Here is a 21,680-nt window from a genome sequence, read left to right as displayed (position 1 = left end):
CCGCACGGCCACTCCGACCGGCTATGCCCTTGCACTGAAATGTCTAAATGTCTAATGGAGTTAAACCAAACCCAGTTTCTGATATAACAAAAGATGTAATTGATAAGTAACTACCAGTTATGATTTTTTCAGTTAGCATTGTGACCTACTGTTTATTTTATAGCTACAGTTAATGATACCAGCTTGTCAACCAGGCTTTCCAGTGTCATCAGAAGCTGTCTTTATAGGTACGACATACAGCATCTAATTAGTTCAGTTTCTATTAACGAAAGATCGTGCATCCCTGATTGTATTCTTCTGTGAAATACCCTGGTGCCAAGCGTCAAATAATAATACACTCTATATACACTGCCTCTTTAATAATAGAGTCTCAGAAACCTTTTACTCTACACAGTCTCTTGGTTTCTTCAAATTGAAATGTGTATTCTTCACTGAGTCTGTGCTCCGCTACCTCGGATTTTTCCTTTTGTCCGAGGCGATCGCTTCTCACGTGATGGAACGCTGCGTCACGTGATGGAACGCTGCGTCTGGCTAATATATTATTTTCCACATTCACAGGAAATACTGTATACACCCGGTGTTCTTACACCCAATTTTTCCTTCATTGAGCCCAGCATATTCCTGTTTTCTTTTTTCTGGATGACGGAAGATGGTTTTTAACTTGTTCTTTTCCAGTATCCTGGCAATATTGGCCGTGGGCGACCCTGCGTAGAGGAGGAACGCCTGACCTTATCTTCTTCCTGTAGGTCCTCCTTCTTTTTGTTGTTCATCTTGAGAGCGCGTCTAATCTGCGTTTCGGCGTAGCTATTCTTCTGGAAGGTTTTCTTCAGGTGCTGAATCTCAGTAGACGAGCTCTGCGCCCAAGGTTAGTGAGCACGGATTTCCGTTGTTCTGGCTGATGGCAGCTGTTGGGGTTGAGGTAGAGGTCTGTGTGTGTTTTCTTTCGGTAATCAAGTGTCCCAGTGTGGCGTCCGTTTTCTTCTTTAGTAGGATATCGAGGAAGGGTAGGCATCCATTTTCTTTCCGTTCCACTGTGAACTTGATGTTCTCGTGCATGCTGCTCAGGTGGTTCAGAAATGCCGGTAGAGTGTCCTCTCCGTGCGGTCAGATTGCGAAAGTATCGTCCACGTACCGATAAAGGACCTTGGGTTTAAGGCGTGCTGTTTCCAAGGCAATATCCTCGAAGTATTCCATGTACAGGTTGGCGATACAAGGTGCCAGTGGGGATCGCACAGCGACTACATCCACCTGTTGGTGAAACTTGCCCCCACACTGGAAAGACGTGGTCCTGGGTGCATAACGTAATAATTCCATTGAGTCTTCGTCGAAATGATTATCCAGTGGTTTCAAGGAGGCCTCTAGCGGTGAAGAGGGTCATTTTTGTCAAGACGCCACTCCTTGAGTGTCTTAACAAACTTAGTGGAATTCTTGATGTGGTGGGGACATTTACCCACGAGACGCTTAAGTAGTTGTGGCAGGAGTTTGGCTATGCCATAGCTAGGAGAACTGATCGTGTCTACTTCCTGTGGTACCTCCCTCTTGTGTATCTTGAGGAGGCCACATAACCGTGGTGGAACCGGAGCTCTGGCGTAAAGCATTTATAACAGGTCCTGGTCCAGACCTGAGTTGTTGAAAATACCGATGGTCTTTCTAGTCACACGTGTTGTAGGGTCCTTCTCCACTTGTTTGTAGGCCTGGTCCTGCAGCAGCGAACTAATCTTGTCGCAGTGGTCAGCCACTCTTAGCAGCACAGTCGCGTTCCCTTTGTCTGCCGGTAGAATGGCAGTATCCTCATCTTCTCTGAGGCTGCGTATCGCCCTGCGTCTCGCTGCCGAAATGTTGCTTTTAGGCATTCTCGCTTTTTCTAGGATTCTGCAAGTCTCCTTTCTCACCAGCTTCAGACGGCAGCCCGCGGATTGCCTGTTCGACGCTGCTGATGATCTCCAGTTTTGGTAACGTGCTCGGAAACGGTGCAATGTTTAATCCTTTGGATAGCAGCTACGTTGTCAACTCATCCAGTTCCTTGCAGGCTAGGTTGACAAGGGTCCTCGATCCTCGGTGTCGACCTCCTGCAGTTGTGCCCCTGGTAGTCGTTGGAACTTGTTTTGTTGTTTCGTGGTGGCCTTCCGCTTGCATATTTCACTGAAGCCGAAGGTATTGCCATCAACCCACTCCCATGTGACAGGGGGAGTGTCGAAGCCAGTTTCAGGTGGCATGCTAGTAAGGCGCGTTCAGTTCTGTCGAGTTCAGACCGTGTGATGCGTATGTACTCCCTCACCAGTGCCGAGATGGCTCGTTGCAGGATGCGTTTGGTTCTTACCTTATGGATAGGATGTCGCAGGTGTGTGAACTGCGGCATATGAAAGAAGATTTGTTGTGAACGTCAGGATATTCGCCATATTGTCCGCTATAACTTGGCGAAAACCGCACCTCGATGTATTTATTCATTCTGGATAAATCTGGTTTGACCTGTCTTAGCTGTCTCACCCTATATATTACAGTGTACCATTTGCTTATTTTTTTCAGATGTGACGTCTTCTGTTGCGTTGCCTATGTTCCGTACCTCTGTGGGCCGGCAGGAGTGGCCGAGCGGTTCTAGGCGCTACAGTGTGGAACCGCGCGACCGCTACGGTCGCAGGTTCGAATCCTGCCTCGGGCATGGATGTGTGTGATGTCCTTAGGTTACTTAGGTTTAAGTAGTTCTAAGTTCTAGGGGACTGATGACCTCAGAAGTTAAGTCCCATAGTGCTCAGAGCCATTTGAACCATTTCGTACCTCTGTGGTTTTTCAGAGACTGTAGTTTGTCACTTGTGTGAATAGTCACTCTGATTACCTTTCATTTTATTATGCTCAGGTTCAGCTTGTTTTTTAGCACGTTTTTATTAGGGCTTTTTCTATGTTCATTTTACGCTGACAAGCACAGCATTTCAAGTGGATAAAACTCTGCACATTATAAGCGTTGGTCATCGCTAAAACATTTAATATCACACATCTTGTCCTAAAGACCATGTCCATATACAGACAGATTTCTTATTTCTTTTACTTTCCGTAATAAATGTAGAATTTGAAAAAAGATTGAAAATTTGTCACCCTCTCATTTCAACATACATAGAATCAAATTATTAAATGAAATAAACAAACAGAAGAAAACTTAGTCCGTCCACCGATCGCTGCTTTTCTAGAAAAGTGATAAGTGGTTGAAAGACTACAAAAAATCTGCGTTATTCTCGTATAGTCAGTGATAAATGGTGCAAACATCAGTTGAAGAACTCTGTTTTTCGTCCGTTTTCTAGGGATACAAGCAGATAATGGTATTTTATTTAGATACAGACAGCAGATCAGTTATTTTTTGTTTTTATTGTGTATTATGTAAGAACTGCTGTTAAGTTTTTTATTTATTACTGTTGCCGTAGCTTCCTTCCTCCTTTATTATTTCATAGAAATCTTTAGTGTTTTACAGGAAATTGCTACGGCACTTCTTAAAAATATTTCCAGGTTAGAATTGGTGCCATTCTGCAGTACAGCGGATTCAGCGACGACAGCGAAAATCTTCCGTGCAGGTCAGATGAGGGCAGGTCTTACACACTGCACGTATACAGACGTACCTTAAGCCGCGACACAGGGCAACTGGGATGTTATTTTCTCAGCAATGCTGCACCGATTCTTATTCTATGTGTTTGTTGCTCGTTTCTGTCGGCATTGTTATTAAAGTAGCACTGATCGCTTTTCCGGTTTTCTATAACAATACAATGTTTCAAACCAATGCAAATTTTACGAATAAAAATTACATCCTTTTTAAAAAGATTTATTTAAAAAGGAATATGTTTTGCACTGCTGCAATGACCAACTGATATTTCGGTTTTTTACTCGCTTATTAGTAAAAAATTAAAAACAACCTGTTTTGACCGAGACCGAAAGCATACCAAAAATACCTTTTATTCAGAACTGAAATACCGGTATCGTTTTAACCGGTTGGTTTTTCCCATCCAGACCTCAAACTAGGGACAGACTTTCCTATGCGATAGATGAAAACAGCCGTATGTGCTACAACAGTGATGCAATGGGGCTCTCTATCAGAACGTGCTCGTTAATATGTTGCCTACTTTATTGGAAGATGTTCCACGTAAACGATGGGTACAGATGTGATTCTTTCACGATAGCCCTGCAGTAGTAATGGGCCTGACCCTACCACGGCTCGCCCCTCTAGTGCCTCACTCCTGTATGCTCTAGACATTTGTTTCGGGGATAATTGAATGAATGGCTCCACTTCACTCCAGTCAACGACGTGCAGGTAGTACATAAACGCCTCATGCGTGAATGCCTGCATGTACAACAACATAAGGATCATCTTGGAAGAAAGAGCATGATCGCTTAGGCGAAGGGCAAAAAGTTACATTGCCATGAATGAACGTCGTGGTGAAAATTACCTATGAGCAGAAGTCATGAATGGACGACATGTTGCGTCATTCCTATAAACAAGTCTTAGATACGTAAAACTATGAGTATTGGGCCCTTGTTTGGTGTATTTGGTTTTGTTTTTTCGGTGAGTAGCCCATCTCTAACGATGATGATGATGATGAAGTCCCATGCTTCTTGACAGAGCGTAGGGGAACGATGCGGGAGACCCGCACCGCCGTACGAAGCAAGGTCCTAATAGAGGTGGTTTGTTATTGCCTTCCTCCAACCGTAATGGGGATGAATAATGATGATGAAGACGACACAACAACACACAGTCACCTCAGGTGAAGATTCCTGACCCCGCCGGGAATCGAACCCGGGACCCCGTGCTCGGGAAGCGAGATCACTACCGCGAGACCACGAGCTGCGAACTCTATAACTGACAGTATTGCTAACACATTGTATACATGTAAATGTATATATAAAGGAAGTTTCACGGTTCCTATTACATGTTTCTAGGAGTTTTAAAGTAGCGATAATGTATCCTAGTATGAAAATGTACCGTTTGGATATTATATAAATTTGAAGATCCTCCGCTTAAAGTATGGTACATGATGGTAGAGCTGCACAACGCTCTTACCGAGAACGTTTTTCTGGTAGCCTCAGCCCGTCACAAACCATTTCTGTCCGACTACAGCAGTAGCTGCGAGAAATTGGTATGCTCACAACTAAGAGGATTGACTGAGGTGCTCCACAGATTTGCTCCGTTGTTTGTGGACAGTGTCGTAGATAGACCTTGTGCTAGGAACAGCGCGGTTGCTACGTGGAGCAGCTTCTTTAGAGCACTAAGGTCAGAGCTGGCTTCGCTGCGTGCGTACCATAAGGCCGGATATTTTAAAGTGATTCTACCTTCAGACTTACTTTACATCCAAAATACTATGTCCCCTCTCCAACCCATAGAAACCTGTAACAGTAATAAATAATGAAACATGCCATATACTCCGCAGGGCACTGTACAGTTCATAGTGGAGAAAACTTCGTATCAATCTCATAATTTTTCATTCCTACTCCATTCGCCTACGATGCAAGAAAGTTATCAAATGCCTCTCTACATGCCCTGTTCTCCCTTATCATATCGTCAAGGTCCCTTCACCACGGCGGCAGGATCACACAGTCTTCTTCGAAAATAGGGCCTCAAAATTTAGCCATCAGGATTTCTTAAGTAGCACGAAATATTTCTTGCAAAGAAACCATTTTAATTTCCCAACCATTTCGGATACACTTTACTACTGGCTATACAGACGTTTTAAGATCCTAAGTGCATCTCTGAATTCGTTCTGTGTCATGTTATTACTCTAGGATTGGTCATATAATAATGCGAATTCCTTCACAGATGCCTTGTATTTTCCTGGAACCCTTCCTACAAATCATAGTCTTGCCGCCACCTATCCTAATACTTATTCGAGGGCGAATATTGTCTGCATAAAAACCCACATGGTTGCCATAAAAAGTGCTATTTCCCAATTCAGCTTGGTCTGTCCGTCCGTGAGATCCAGAGTGCCGTAGAAATCGGTGGTCAGTCTAATGCCATATCCCTTGACTTCACGAAAGTATTCGATACGGGCCCGCCTCGTCATTTAGCGAACAAAATACGAGCTTACTCCGTATCGGACAAATCTGTAACTGCATTCAAGGCTTCCTTACAGACACAATGTAACACGTCACTCCACAATGAGTACAACTGACAGATGTAAAATTCAAGAGAATTCCAAGTAAATGTGATAGCACCGTTACCCGTTAAACTATGTACAAATGATCTAGTCGATAACACTGGAAGGCTAGTCGCAGATGCTGTTCTTCATAAGAGTGTAACAAAGCCAGAAAACTGTAGCGAACTCCAGGAAGATCTGCAGTGGCTGATAGTGTCAGCAGACAAACAAAAGGTGAACGAAGTGAAAATAAACATAGAGGGAGCAAAGACCGAAGCGCACAAAGCATTTGAAAGTAAAACGTTGTCAGCAGATTTGGCTAAATCCCACAAGAGGTTTTGATCTACGTAAACCAGTAAGCAGTTTGAGATAATCTGTTCACTCACTCAGTGGCCATACAAGGACCGAAACGGAAGATAGCAGAGAGAACGCCGAAATAATGAAATCGGTATTCCGAGATCGTTTCACCGCGGAAGATCGTAATACAGAGCCTCCTATCAATTACCATACGAATGTCGAAATGGCAGATATCGAGACAATCGATCGCGGAATAGAAAAGCAGCTACAGTCGCTTTGAAGTGGAACAGCACCAGGACCAGGCGAAATATCTGTTAAGATTCTACAAAGACTATGCGAAAGAAATTGCTCCCGTTCTGGTAAGAGTTTATCGTAGTTCGCTGGACCAACGAAGAGTACCTATCGACTGCAAAAAAAGTGGAGGTCATTCCCGTTTCCAAGAAGCGTCGGAGGACAGATGCACATAATTATAGGACCATATCTTTGAAATCATCTGCTATGGATTTATAGAATGGATTTTATGCTCAAGACTAATGACGTCTTGGAGAAACAAAATATCCTCCATAAAAATCAACAGGAATCCCGCAAACGTAAATCAGCTCGCACTGCCCTTCCATGAAATCCCCGGCGCTGTAAGCAGCGGCGCTTAGTTTGCATGACGTGTTCATTGATTACAGAATGCCACTTGACACTGTTCCGCAATGTCGTTTACTGAAAAAAATACGAGCTCACCGAGCATCGGATCAGACTTCCGACTGGATCCTAGAATCCCTTGCGGATAACACGTCACTCATAACAGAACAAAATCAACGGATTTAAAGATAATTTCCGGAGTACCCAAAGAAATGTGACAAAACCGTTACTGTTTACAATGTACTGTATATAAATGATCTGGTAAAAAGTATAGGAAGCTTTTTGAGACTGTTTGCAGATGATGCGGTTGTCAGTAAGAAAGTAGCAACGCCAGAAGACTATCGATTTGCAGAATGACCGACAGAGGATTGATGAATGGTGCACTCTCTGGCAGTTGAACCTGAACGTAAGGAAATATAACACACTGCACATGTATAGGGAAAACAATCCACTCCTGTAAAATTACAATATTGATAATTGCTGGAAACAGTATCCACCGTAAAATTATACAATGTAGACGTAACTATCCAGAGCGACTCGAAGTGGAATGATCGCGTAAAATAGTACGAAAGGCAAATGCCAGTGTGAGATTCATAGGAATTAACTGATCCTCGAAAGAAGTGGCTTTCAAGGCACTTGTTCGACCGATTCTTGAGTACTGTTCACCAGTCTGGGACCATTACCAGATACGACAAAAAGAGGAGATAGAGAAGTTCGAACTAAAAGCGATGTGTTTCGTCAGGGGATCGTTTAGTTTGCGCGAGAGCGTTCCAGTGATGGTCAACAAAAGCCAGTGGCAGACACTACAAGAGAGGTGTTGAGCGTCACGGAGAGATTTACTACTGGAATATCTAGAGAGTACTTTCCAGGTAGATTTGGACAACGTATGAGTTCCACCCATATACGCCTTGCGAGAGAGTAGAGCTAAAACAGAGGATTACCCTACAATCATTCCTCCCGCGCCCCATTTGCGAATGGAACAGGTAAGTGGGGGTTCAGTGACTGGTATCAGAAATACCCTCTGCCACACACCGTCAGGTAACTCCGGAGTACTGATTTAGATGTAGATGTAGGTTGGTTTAGGATCTGATAGTTGTCCTGAACGTATATAAATGTTACGTATTGCACAAAAATAGGTCAAGAAATCCACTGCTGTACGATTACACTATTGGTGGCAAGAGAATGTAGACATTAATCACCATAAAGTACTGAAGTGTTTCCATGTACTGAAGTGTCTCCATCAGGACGGACCTTAAGTGGAAGACCATATAAAATCATATAAAACAAACAGTAGGTAAGGAAGACGCGAAGTTGATATTATAGAAAGTATCTTAAGGAAATGTGGCTTATAATGCACTTGCTCGAACTATACTGGATCATTGCTTATCACTCTAGGACCCTTTCCGGACTGGATTAGTAGAGACAGACGAGGCAAGGCGAATAGTGGCGCATTTCGTCACCAGTGGTTCCAGAAGTACCCTCTGCTTGTAGAGTGTAGATGTAGACATAGCTACTGACTTTGCGCGATAGTCATCTTTCACATAGCTTCTTAGTATTGATTCCGAATACTCGATGCAACGTACTCAAGGGCAAATACTATCAGTTTCCTTCTGTTTATTATAGGTATTATACACTACATCAGCAGTGGCGGCCGAAGAATTATAGTAATGAGAAGTAAGCCACATTTTGTCAACGGCGTGGGCAAACAGGGCGAGGGGGCGTACAGGGGTTCAAGCTCTCTCTTGCCTTTGTGATGCGAACTGTCCCTAAAAGGTGGAAGAATCAGCAGTGCCAAAAGGAATGAGGATACAAAAGGCAATGGAAAGCACTGCATTAAAGACACATAAAGTATATCTACAGGACATGTGGCCTGTAATTGAAAAGTGTCTTGATAATCTCTCCATTGGCAAAAGATTGGGAATTAGTCACCCATTCGGATCTCTGTGAGGGTATTGCCAAGGGGTAAGTGATCGTGAGAAAAAGATTGTATAGCCAACGAAAGGATATCATCCTACGAGTCGGGATGTGGAATGTCAGAAGTTTGAACGTGGTAGGGAAGCTAGAAAATCAGAAAAGTGAAGTCTAAAAGATCTTTCTAAATGTAGTGGACGTCAGTGAAGTGAAATGGAAAGAAGATAATGATTTTTTGTCAGACGAGCATGGGGATTATCTACAGTAGCAGGGATAGCGGGAATAGGATTCGTTATGAATGGGAAGGCAGGACAAAGAGTTTGTTACTGTGAATAGTTCAGTGATAGGGTTGTTCTCATCATAATGTACAGCAAACCAACACCAACTATAATAGTTCAGGTGAACATGCCGACGTCGCAAAAGAAGATGAAGAGATAGAGAGAGTATATGAGGATACCGAACGCGTAATTCAATACTTAAAGGGAGATGAAAATGGGGAACTGAAATGCGGTTCTAGAGGAAGGAGTGAAAGAAATAGTTGAGCAGAGAGACTCATTAATTTCTGCAATAAATTACAGATGGTAATAGTGACTACTCTGCTCAAGAATCACAAGAGGAGGAGGTACGCATGGAAAACCCATGGAGATACGGGAAGATTTCAGTTACATTACATCGTGGTGAGGCTGAGATTCCGCAATCAGATACTAATTTACAAGGCGTTCCCAGAGGAAAGATATAGACTCAGATCACAATTTGGTAATAATGAAGAATAGGCTAACATTTAAAATTCAGGAAGAATCAATACCTAAAGAAGTGGGATACAGACGTACTAAGGAATGAAGAGATACGCTTGATGTTCTCTGTGGCTATAGCTACCGTGGTAATAAATAGCTCAACAGGCAGTTCATTTGAACAGGGATGGACATCTCCAAAAAGGACAGTCACACAAGGTGGAGAGAAAGACATCGGTACACGGAAGGTAACTGCAAAGAATCGATGGGTAACAGGAGAAATATTTCAACTGATCGATGAAACAAGGAAGTACAAAAATAATGAGGGAAATTCAGGAATACATACTTACAAGTCACTTAGGAATGAAATAAACAGGAAGTGCAGAGAAGCCAAGGCGAAATGTCTACATGAAAAATGTGAAGGAATCGTAAACAATGCTAGAAGGATTTACTCAGTATATAGAAAAGTCCAAACAACCTTCGGTCAAATTTAAAGCAATGGTTGTAACATTAACAGTGCAACGGGAATTTCACTGTAAAATACAGAGGAGAGAGCAGATAGGCGCAACAAATATATTGATAGTCTCTATGAGGGGGAAGAGTTGTCTGATGACGTGATAGGCGAAGAAACAGCAGTCGATGTAGAAGAGATAGGATATCCAGTATTAGAATCAGAATTTGAAAGATCTTTGAAAGACTTACGATAGAATAAGGCAGAAGTGATAGAACAACATTCCCCCAGAATTTTGAAAATCATTGAGGGAAACGGTAACAAAACGCCTATTCACGATGTTGTATAGAATGTATGAATCAGGCGATATACCATCTGACTTTCGAGGAAACATCATCCATACAATTCAATGTACTGCGAAAGCCGACAAGTGCGAGAATTATCGAACAGTCAGGTTAACAATTCATGCATGCCCTTTGCTGACAGGAATAGTATACAGAAGACCGGTAAAGGAAATACAGGATGTGTTAGGTGACGATCAGTTTGGCTTTAGGGAAGGTAAAGGCAGTGTAGAGACAGTTTTGACGTTTCGGTTGATAATGGAAGCAAGACTGAAGAAAAACCAAGACGGGTTCATAGGTTTTTTCGACCTGGAGAAAAGCTTCGACAATATCAGATGGTGCAGCTTGTTCTAAATCCTGAGAAAAGTAGGGGTAAGCTATAGCAAAATAACCATGACAGACGGAGCAAGGAGGACATAAGAAGCAGACTAGGACTGGAAACGGCATTCCTGGCCACGATAAGTCTACTAACATCAAACATAGTTCTTAATTTGAGGAAGAAACTTCTGATAATGTACGTTTGGAGCACAGAATCATATGGCAGTTAGAGAGTGAAAAGATTCGAAGCATTTGAAATGTGGTGCTACAGGAGAATGTTGAAGATTCAGTGGACTGATAAGGTAAGAAATGAGGAGGTTCTCCATAGAATCAGCAAGGAAAAGAATGTATGGAATTCACTGACAAGAAAAAGGTTTAGGATGATAGAACATCTTTTCAGACATCAGGGAATAACTCCCATGGTACTGTAGGGAACTGTAGAGGATAAAAACTGCAGAAGAAGACAGAGATTGAGAAACATCCGGTAAATAACTGAGGATGTAGGATGCATGTGCTACTCTGGGATGACTGATGACTCGAACAAAATGCAAAAAAATTGGCATTTGTGAAACACAAAACTGGCAGTAGTGAAACTCACTGAGCCACGGATGCAGATCTTGATTATAATGCTTTATTACGACAGCTTCCCTTGCGCAGAGAAAGCTTCCCAATTTAAGAGGTCGTTCCCTACGTAGGTGACACCGCAGGGAATCTGTGCGACCCCGTTTCTGGGTCGTGGAATGACGGCTGACGGGTCGTTACTGTGCGCAGCGGGTCGCAGCAAAGTGGCCTGTTTGCAGGAGGAGCCATCTGGCGGCGGATCGCGGCCACTGGGGCAATAAGGAAGGCGCGTTATCATTATCAGCACCCGCCACAGTAGCGAGCGTGCTATACTGTGAGCGCTGGGTGGACAACAATGTCACCTCCTCTTTACGGTCGCCATAATTGCTCCCTTCAGCGAAACAATGGACCCCGTGCACTGTTTCAATGGCTGTTGTCCACCTGTGCACACCAAGCGTTTTACACGACTCAATGTTCCGTATTTCAATCCGATGAAACCGTTTTATTGTTATATGTTTCTCCAGTTAAATCGTCAATGTTTCTATTCGTGAATATTTACTATTTGCCTTACGTCTCTTAATGTTTGCCTGTTTAAGCAATATTTCTACATTGGTTAAGCTAAATACTCGTCCAAATCTTAACCAGTTTTATATTCTCTCTCTGCATCTTAAGCCTCTCTTCTTCTTCCTGCTTCTTTTCATCACCTTTACCTCTATTTAACTTAAATTCAGATCCTGTCAATTCCATTTGCTTCCCTTCGCATTCTGGGAACATTATGTTGTGATGATACACTGGAAGTAAAGAAATTCTTGGACCACTGAGAGTATGGTCCCGACTACGTTGCACCTCGATTTTCCTTCAATGAATTCTAACAGAAACATTAGGAGGGCAATGCAGCCTTTAAAGAAATAATCGCTGCACTTTTTTGAAGTAATTCATGGGATAATCGAATTTATGGAACAACAAATGCAGTGTCGAGCCAAAATATTGTGACCACACTCACCACATGTTAGTCCAAGAAACAACTCTACCAAACGTGCAAAGTAGGCAGCTACGTAGGAAGCAGAAATTTAGGGAGAGCCAATTTTTGGTTAGATACCCATAAAATTTCGACAATCTGGTTTTTCTATCCGCTATGTCAACGTCAGTGATGTGACGGTAGTGCTTTGGCAATTAATGAAGCCATTCTGGGCCCTGGTTCGACATCAGCCAGGGCTTAAGCTTTGAATAAAAATCATGACCGAAGATCTTCGGCATAATAAGGAGTAACCATCGTTCTGCCACATCCTTGTCAAGGAGGTAAGAGGAGTCAACAGAGGCAAAGAGCACTGTCTTGCCTTTCAGACAAGTATTTGCTCCTGAAAGTTGGAAACTGGAAAAATCATCAACGATGAACAGCATGAGGAAGCAGAAGGCAATGGTAACCATTGCATTTAAGACACAACACATGATATGTCACCTGTACATGATGATCCCCCCATTGCTAAAAATATCCGGATTAGTCTACCATTCTGATCTGCAGGAGGGGCTGTCAAGAGGAAGAGGGCAGTGGGCATTCTGGCCCAAATTGTTGATGTCAGCAGTTCTTGGTATTAGGATTCCTGATATCAATGCGTTAAGTATCACCATTCCCAGAATTGCTAATGTAGGCATCAGCATTCCCAGAGTCACTGATGTCAGCCTCAACGTTACTGGAATTACCTCCTCACTTAGAGAACTATTTGTTCTTTCACTCTGCGTTTGAGTTTTACAGGTGCACTGACCTACTGTGATAAATTAATAACACTGTGACATTTTGTGTTGCACTATGTATCTGATATGTTTGAAAGAGATTGTTATAATTGAACTGCTGGTGTTCGGAGTACTGCAGGGCAGGCTATATAAATCATAGGGCACTGAATCGTAGTAGGTATGCTCATTAATCAGTGCGCTCATGAAGTATGTTCAAAAAGTAATAGCTCCACTTTCTGCCACGAGATGAAAGTATGATGCTGTAAACAGTCAATGAGTGAAATATTTCTTGTTTTGATGTCAGTATCTTGTTTGTCGCTTGGCGATGCACTTTGATTTCTTTTGTGAAGTGAATGTTGGTGTAAAGAGTAAATAGCGATGAAGTTTTGCACAAAAAATGCAATGGCCTTTGGGAAGAAAGACGGTACACTGCTGGTAAAGATGTTTTATCAGAGTAGCAATAGCAGCACTGTATTGTGGGAATATCGCTGATGGAAACAGCTGTGAAGAGGCCCCATGTCGATAATTATGATAAAGAATATAAGCAAGAAATCTGAAGAAACAGGTAAATTTTTTGTGTGATGGAGGCGCCCATCCCCATGGCACTCACTGATAGAAGTCCTGTACTTGTTACTCAATCTGCAGCACCTGCCTAAAATTCTGCAGCCAGTGCTCGAGCTGTGTCGTGAGAGTTTTCTCTGCACCGGTCAACTATTCAGAAGATTTCGAGGCACATTTTACACTGGTACCCCTACAAAATTCAGTATGTGCATCAAATGAAGCTCCAAGTTAGGTCACAATGTCATGACCTTGCCCCTGGTTTTTGGCATACTTGGAAATGGATGACATATGACCAGGCAAGATTTTTTTGGATGGATGAGGGATGTTTGACTCTGCGCAGTACTGTGGTTGCACAAAACTGTCGTATACGTGGTTCTACTCCACCATATGCTGTGCAGGTACATCCACTGCATTCAGTTTATGTGACTGTGTGATTTTGTTTCACAAGGTCATTCACTCTCTATTCATTTATCATTGAGGAGATGACGCCTTGCAGCATGTTATAACGTATTCCTTGTTCAAAACATGATTCCAGATGTGCAAGAAAGGAACTGTCTCCACAGTACTATGTTCATTGTTCATGCATGATGGGGCGACACTGCATGACACTTTCCAGGTGAAAGATTTGGTTGAAGAAACCTTTGATAATGACCACATCATCTCTACACAATTTCCAAATGTGTGCCGTTCGAGACTGACTGACCTAAATCCATGTGATTTCTGGGTGTGGGGAATCTTGAAGATCATGTCTATCAGGGATGTATCAGGACACTTCCTGATACATCCCTGAGGAGATCATATTGGACACATGTTGTAACTTGTGGCTATATACTAATAAACGTACCAGAACCACCATTATCATGTGTTTGATCAAACCTCCCCTTTTGCAGCACCTAAACCACTTATGAATGCCTATGGCGCCATACTCCAACCTGGTGACAGAAAATGGGACTACTATTTTTTCAGCACGTTCTGTGAGTGCACTAATTAATGAAAATACCTACAATTTTGCAGCGTCCTGCGATGCATGCAGCCCACGCTGCACCACTTGGATCACCATCAGTTTAATTATAAACAAATAGTATTCTGTGATTGCTGTCGACATCCTATTCTTCCACAAATAATGTTTAACTGGTATTAATTTAAAATGTTTTGTATAGTACATCCCACTCATATGATAATACACTCCTGGAAATGGAAAAAGGAACACATTGACACCGGTGTGTCAGACCCACCATACTTGCTCCGGACACTGGGAGAGGGCTGTACAAGCAATGATCACACGCACGGCACAGCGGACACACCAGGAACCGCGGTGTTGGCCGTCGAATGGCGCTAGCTGCGCAGCAATTGTGCACCGCCGCCGTCAGTGTCAGCCAGTTTGCCGTGGCATACGGAGCTCCATCGCAGTCTTTAACACTGGTAGCATGCCGCGACAGCGTGGACGTGAACCGTATGTGCAGTTGACGGACTTTGAGCGAGGGAGTATAGTGGGCATGCGGGAGGCCGGGTGGACGTACCGCCGAATTGCTCAACACGTGGGGCGTGAGGTCTCCACAGTACATCGATGTTGTCGCCAGTGGTCGGCGGAAGGTGCACGTGCCCGTCGACCTGGGACCGGACCGCAGCGACGCACGGATGCACGCCAAGACCGTAGGATCCTACGCAGTGCCGTAGGGGACCGCACCGCCACTTCCCAGCAAATTAGGGACACTGTTGCTCCTGGGGTATCGGCGAGGACCATTCGCAACCGTCTCCATGAAGCTGGGCTACGGTCCCGCACACCGTTAGGCCGTCTTCCGCTCACGCCCCAACATCGTGCAGCCCGCCTCCAGTGGTGTCGCGACAGGCGTGAATGGAGGGACGAATGGAGACGTGTCGTCTTCAGCGATGAGAGTCGCTTCTGCTTTGGTGCCAATGATGGTCGTATGCGTGTTTGGCGCCGTGCAGGTGAGCGCCACAATCAGGACTGCATACGACCGAGGCACACAGGGCCAACACCCGGCATCATGGTGTGGGGAGCGATCTCCTACACTGGCCGTACACCACTGGTGATCGTCGAGGGGACACTGAATAGTGCACGGTACATCCAAACCGTCATCGAACCCATCGTTCTACCATTCCTAGACCGGCAAGGGAACTTGCTGTTCCAACAGGACAATGCACGTCCGCATGTATCCCGTGCCACCCAACGTGCTCTAGAAGGTGTAAGTCAACTACCCTGGCCAGCAAGATCTCCGGATCTGTCCCCCATTGAGCATGTTTGGGACTGGATGAAGCGTCGTCTCACGCGGTCTGCACGTCCAGCACGAACGCTGGTCCAACTGAGGCGCCAGGTGGAAATGGCATGGCAAGCCGTTCCACAGGACTACATCCAGCATCTCTACGATCGTCTCCATGGGAGAATAGCATCCTGCATTGCTGCGAAAGGTGGATATACACTGTACTAGTGCCGACATTGTGCATGCTCTGTTGCCTGTGTCTATATGCCTGTGGTTCTGTCAGTGTGATCATGTGATGTATCTGACCCCAGGAATGTGTCAATAAAGTTTCCCCTTCCTGGGACAATGAATTCACGGTGTTCTTATTTCAATTTCCAGGAGTGTATGTTACCGCTATAACCAAACATGGGCATTAATGGGGCGAAAGTGTTGCCACAGTTTGTGACATGGCTGTACAAACTGAGACTGCCCAATGTAGGACTTGACTATTTTCCATGCGAAGATTATGTTTTGTCGACAGTACAAGTACATTGGCAGTGACTAGTTTCAACAGACTGTCAATTAGCAGCAGAATTAGTACTGCAGAATGTTCTTGTGGTCTGTATACTGAGCTATTAAAGGAAGTACGGTTTTTTGAAAGAGATGACATGTAAAAGTTTTTGGAGGGTTTAACCACTTCGATTACGTAAAGTCATAGTGGCCTTTCCATTCGTTGGAACTTAACTATTTAGTGCATTTGTTGCAATAATACATGAAAATTGATTTATTAATCGTGTAAAATACACATAGCATGCCATGGATTATTTTAACAAATACACTAAATTCTGCAGGCGCTCAAAATGGAAAGACAGTGATTTACACTGCTATGATTTTAAACGTTCCACACTGACTTTATTCCAAAACAGAATCGCCACCATATAGTGTCCCAAGCCCAATTGAGAGAGGAGGAGGGGGAGGAGTAACGTCCCTTTAAAATACATTGGTTCAATTGACCTGGGTGATGACTGAGAAGACTGTAATAGTCAAGGAGACAATGTTGGATCAGGTGCTCCCTACAGTGACTCAAAGTGTGGAAACAGCAATCCTCTCTGCTGGTGTTCAACTGTCAGAGAAGAAAAGTTGAGGTAGATCGCTTAAGTCTTGGTTGACATTCTACCAAGGGAAATGTACTCTGATATTAAATCTTGTCCCAATGAGTGTGCCTTGCGCAGTGGGCTGGTACCCATACATAAAAAAAAAAAAACGTAACTCATAAGTCTCTAAGGTGGAAGCGCGATATTCAGTCAGCAACAAGGCCATGATGAAAGAAAACGATTTGGTGGCAAAGATATGTCATGTGTAGGTACCTGGAATATAAGAGGAGGTTTTAATACAAAGTAACTGGAGCTTATAGAAAACTTGAAACCAAAAATATAAACACCGCTTTAATAACAGAAACAGAGAAGAAACAGAGAAACAAAAGATTTAAATAATTACATATTAATTTACTGTGGAGTTGAACAAAGAAAATGACCAGTGAGTGGAGTAGACATTCTTGTAGATGAAAAATAGAAAAGAAAGATAGATTTTTATGACTACATTATTGAAAGGATAGTAATTGCTGGATTCAGAGTTGGTAGAGGACATTTGTGTGTCATAGCAGTATATAAACCAGAAAAAGGAAAATGCAAAGAATCTGAAATCTTTTATGAACAACTGCGAAAAAAAAGGAAATTAAATAAGAAAACTGATCATTTGTTAAAATTATGAGACTTAAATGAAAGAACTGGAAAGTTATCAATAATAGATGTAGTATGCACATTTAGTGAAATAACTGTAGTGAAATTTAAAGAGATTAAGAGATTTTGCTACATTTATGCAGCTAAAAATTACAAATACCTTCTTCAGAAAGAAAGAAATACATACACCTGCAATGAGAAAGAATCAAGATCATGTAATTGTTAATAACAAAATAAGCTCTCACATTCGAGATAGTCATGAATTTACAGATAATGAGATAGGCTCTAATCATTTCCTAGTTGCTTTGCAGATTGAAATGTGGGCAGTATGGTAGAAACAATTAAATTTAAAGAAAATCCAATTCCAAAACCTGAAATATCACTTACATCTTCTAGAGTAAGAAAGTGTAAGGTACTTATATCAACAAGCCTGTAGTAGGAACTGCAAATGGTTGAAACTAAATACAATGTTGAAGAGCAATGGGAAAGATTGAAAACAATAGTGTTGAAAATAGTTGATGAGGTAATGGGGAAATGTAAAGTATCAAACCAAAAAAATAGAGAAATAGAAAGAGAGCAAAATGTTTATAATGCATGTTTATGAACATGAACAAATGAGGTCTGTGAAGTACATAAACAAAAAAGAAATAATAGTAATAATTTAATGAAAGGATACCATCCTTGGAAAAATTCACTGCTAATGTTGAATATGACATTCACAGAGGACAGAATATAGCATTTAAATTTATGAAGTATTGAGTAAAATGGAGAAAGGTACTGCAAACATTAACATGATAAGAGAATTTATGGTATAATGGAGACAGTGAAGAATCTTGTGATACAGAAATTGATAATAACTCTGTAGACCAAACAGACATTACAGAGTTACAAGCACCCTTAAATGTAATAAGATATAATAGCTACTGGCTTAGATGGCATTAATTCTGAATTAATCAGACATGAAGGAACCATTTTAGAATTCTAGTTCCTCCAGTTTTTATGTTTGTGTTTGAAGAAAAGTTCTGCATCTGAAGAATGGAACACAACTAAAGTAATTTATGTATACAAAAAAAGGTAATACGAAAAACACAAGAAGTTCTAGAGGAATAAGGTTACTAAATATAGGATATAAAATTTATGGGAAAATTCTTAATCAAAGACTACAAATTATTGCTGATACAGTAATCTCAGAAGAATACTCAGGCTTCAGAAAGAAACATTTGTGTAATGATAAGACAAAGTACTGAAAAACTTCGCAAATATGGCTTGGAAATGCATTTAGCATTTACTGATTTTGGGAAAACCTTTCATAAGGTAAAGAGGAAAAAAATTAGATGAAAGGTTTTCCTAAACACCTTATTAATACTATAAAGAGCCTATACACAAGTATAAAAATAGTTACAACTTCAGGTTCCAAAATATCACATGAAATTTTAATTAATGTAGGTGTAACACAAGTGTGCAGTCTATCACCCTCTTCATTTAAATTATATGTTGATCACCTACCTACAAAGAAGAGAGATGGAACACACTTAAGCGTTAAAATAGGACCTACCATGCCATTAAGTACTGTGTTATTTGCTGATGACCAGATAATTATACAGGAAACAGAACATAATTTACAAAGAGTGGTCTACAGACTGAACCAAAACGTAGTATATTACAAATTCACTATGTGTGCAAATAAGACAAAAGAAAGTATACTGTCAGATCGAAAATAATAATAAATGAGAAAATTTTAGAACAAATATTGCGGATAAAATAAGGACTGCAACAATAAGATCAGATTTTAAAGTGCTTTCAATTAATGACAAGATAGAAGAGTATAGAATGAAATGGGAGGATCACATTCATAAAATGACAGAAAACAGGTTTCCATAAAGATCATGAATTATCGGACAACTGGAAAGAGAGAACTAGGTAGACCTGGTAAGAGATGGATGGATGGATGACAGAGACCGAAACAGCTAATCTTTGGAAAAAGATGACGATCACGATGATAAAATATTTTCGAACAGTGTACTATTTTGTAGTGCTTAGACAGCTGAGTTTGTACAAGATATAAACTGTGGCTGAAAATAAAAGTAAAACTTAAGCAAGCATGTACATAAAACAGTATTCTTCGAAATTGTAAGCAGCTTATTCTTAGATTATATGTTGAACATGAATTCCATCGACATTTATGCATACTGGAAACTGAATACAGGATGTCTCAAACTTTCAGGTCAAACTGAAATAGGTGTGCATATTTACTGTGTGATGGGCATAAACAGCATACAACGCTTAACAACAACATAGCTCATATTATTGTTCGAAGTGACGACAACCAGTCTCAATACATGCGTGGCAATGGTGCATGATGTCCAGAAACACTTTCCTGAAGATCACTGTAGTCTGTTGCACCAGGAGGCAGCAGGTAGCTTGAAGCAGAGCAAGCATATATTCATACATTTCTCCCATTGTCTTGATGTAACCCGCAAGGAAAATTTCCAGATGAGTGAGATCCTCTATTCCCACTGGCAAGCGGACAGTCTCTCCTCCCAATCCAGTGATGAGGGTATGTGTTGTTTAGGCTCTTGCCAACATTAGCGTCGAAGTGGGCTACTGCACCACTGTGTTGAAACCACATTCCTTCATGGAAAAAAGGGCAAGTCTCCAGGAACTGTGGCAGCACTTTTCACAGGAAGACAGCAAATAAGATGTTATTAGGTGAGTTTTGACTATGCCCACCAATACTTTGACAGAAAATCGTTGCTGGTGGCCATCGATGTGCGTGGAGTGGGGATTATCCTCACTCCAGACTTAGTTGTAGCTGCTGACGAAAACACCATCACAGGTGAGTGAGGCCTGACCTGTCAACAATACAAACTTTACATAGTGCAACATTACAACATTGCAGCGGATAATCCATCAACAGAAGTGAACGTGGGTCTCAAAATCTGTTGTTCTCAGCGCTAGCAAACATTCTTTATGATACCTATTCCATCGGTACTCTCCACACTGTATTCCTCTAATTATGCATTTCAAGGGAAAGTTGATGGATGCTTACTGCTGGGTGGTCAGCCACACAATCCAACCCCATCTCCTCAAAATCTGGTGTTCAGTCACATGTCTTCGACAGGAACCTTTGTTTCTGGATCTCCATGGCACGAACGGCCCTGTCTCTTGTAAGTTGGCTTCAACAGAGATAAACGTCTTCTAGTTAGGATGACGCCTGTTGGGAAAGCGTTCTGTGTACATCTGTGCTGCTATACAGGCACTACGACCTGCCACACCACACATTAAATGCCTTTCTGCCAACTCTAATGACGAGTAACTTTCCATCTTTGTCTACGTGTCATGCACTGTAGGTAGTAACGCACCTCACCATGGAAATTTCGCAAGCTGTCTGACGCATGGACAATTGATAGTGGGGATGGCGGTGTGTGTGCATACTATGAGCTAAGTTCCGTTCAGTACGTATGTTTGGTGGTCTGCCTTTTCCAGTTTACAACAGACACCTGGGATATTTGAAAGATTGCGGCAGATCCCCATGTACAGTTGCAATATGTGCACTGAAACTGGTAGTCGTTGCTTTGAACAATTACTGCGAGCTACAATGTTGTTATGCAGTGTTTGTTGTGTATGACCAGAACATAAAAAATATACATTTTTGTCTACTGGTTCCCTGTGCCAATATAATCAGTAATGGATCCACTAACACTTGTTTCAAAACTACCCAAAGGTTTAAGGTAGCCTGTACACAGAGTGAGAAGAACGGTAACAGATGTTTATGCTTGAATGTGGCCATAGGTTTGCATAAAACTACTGTTCACACCATTTGGTGTCGTTTGTGCTGTCTGGTACATTTTTTTTTATAACGATCCCAACAGAAAAAAATCCACTGGCATGAGGTCAAGAGAGGGTGAAGTCAATCCAACTATGTCACGGAGTCCTATTTATCGCTATGGGTATGTGTCTTTCAGTGTTCGTCTTCGTGCTTAAGTACGATGTACGGGACAACTAAGATGCTGAAACCTCCTAATCTGGCGTTGGAGTAGTGCATAGAGCTTCAACAGCTGACACGTCTCCATAACAAAGGTCACTAGGGCGTACCTC

This window comes from Schistocerca nitens, chromosome 2, assembly GCF_023898315.1.
Source record: "Schistocerca nitens isolate TAMUIC-IGC-003100 chromosome 2, iqSchNite1.1, whole genome shotgun sequence".
Classification (NCBI taxonomy): Eukaryota; Metazoa; Arthropoda; class Insecta; order Orthoptera; family Acrididae; genus Schistocerca; species Schistocerca nitens.
Note: the sequence above shows the minus strand (reverse complement) of the source record.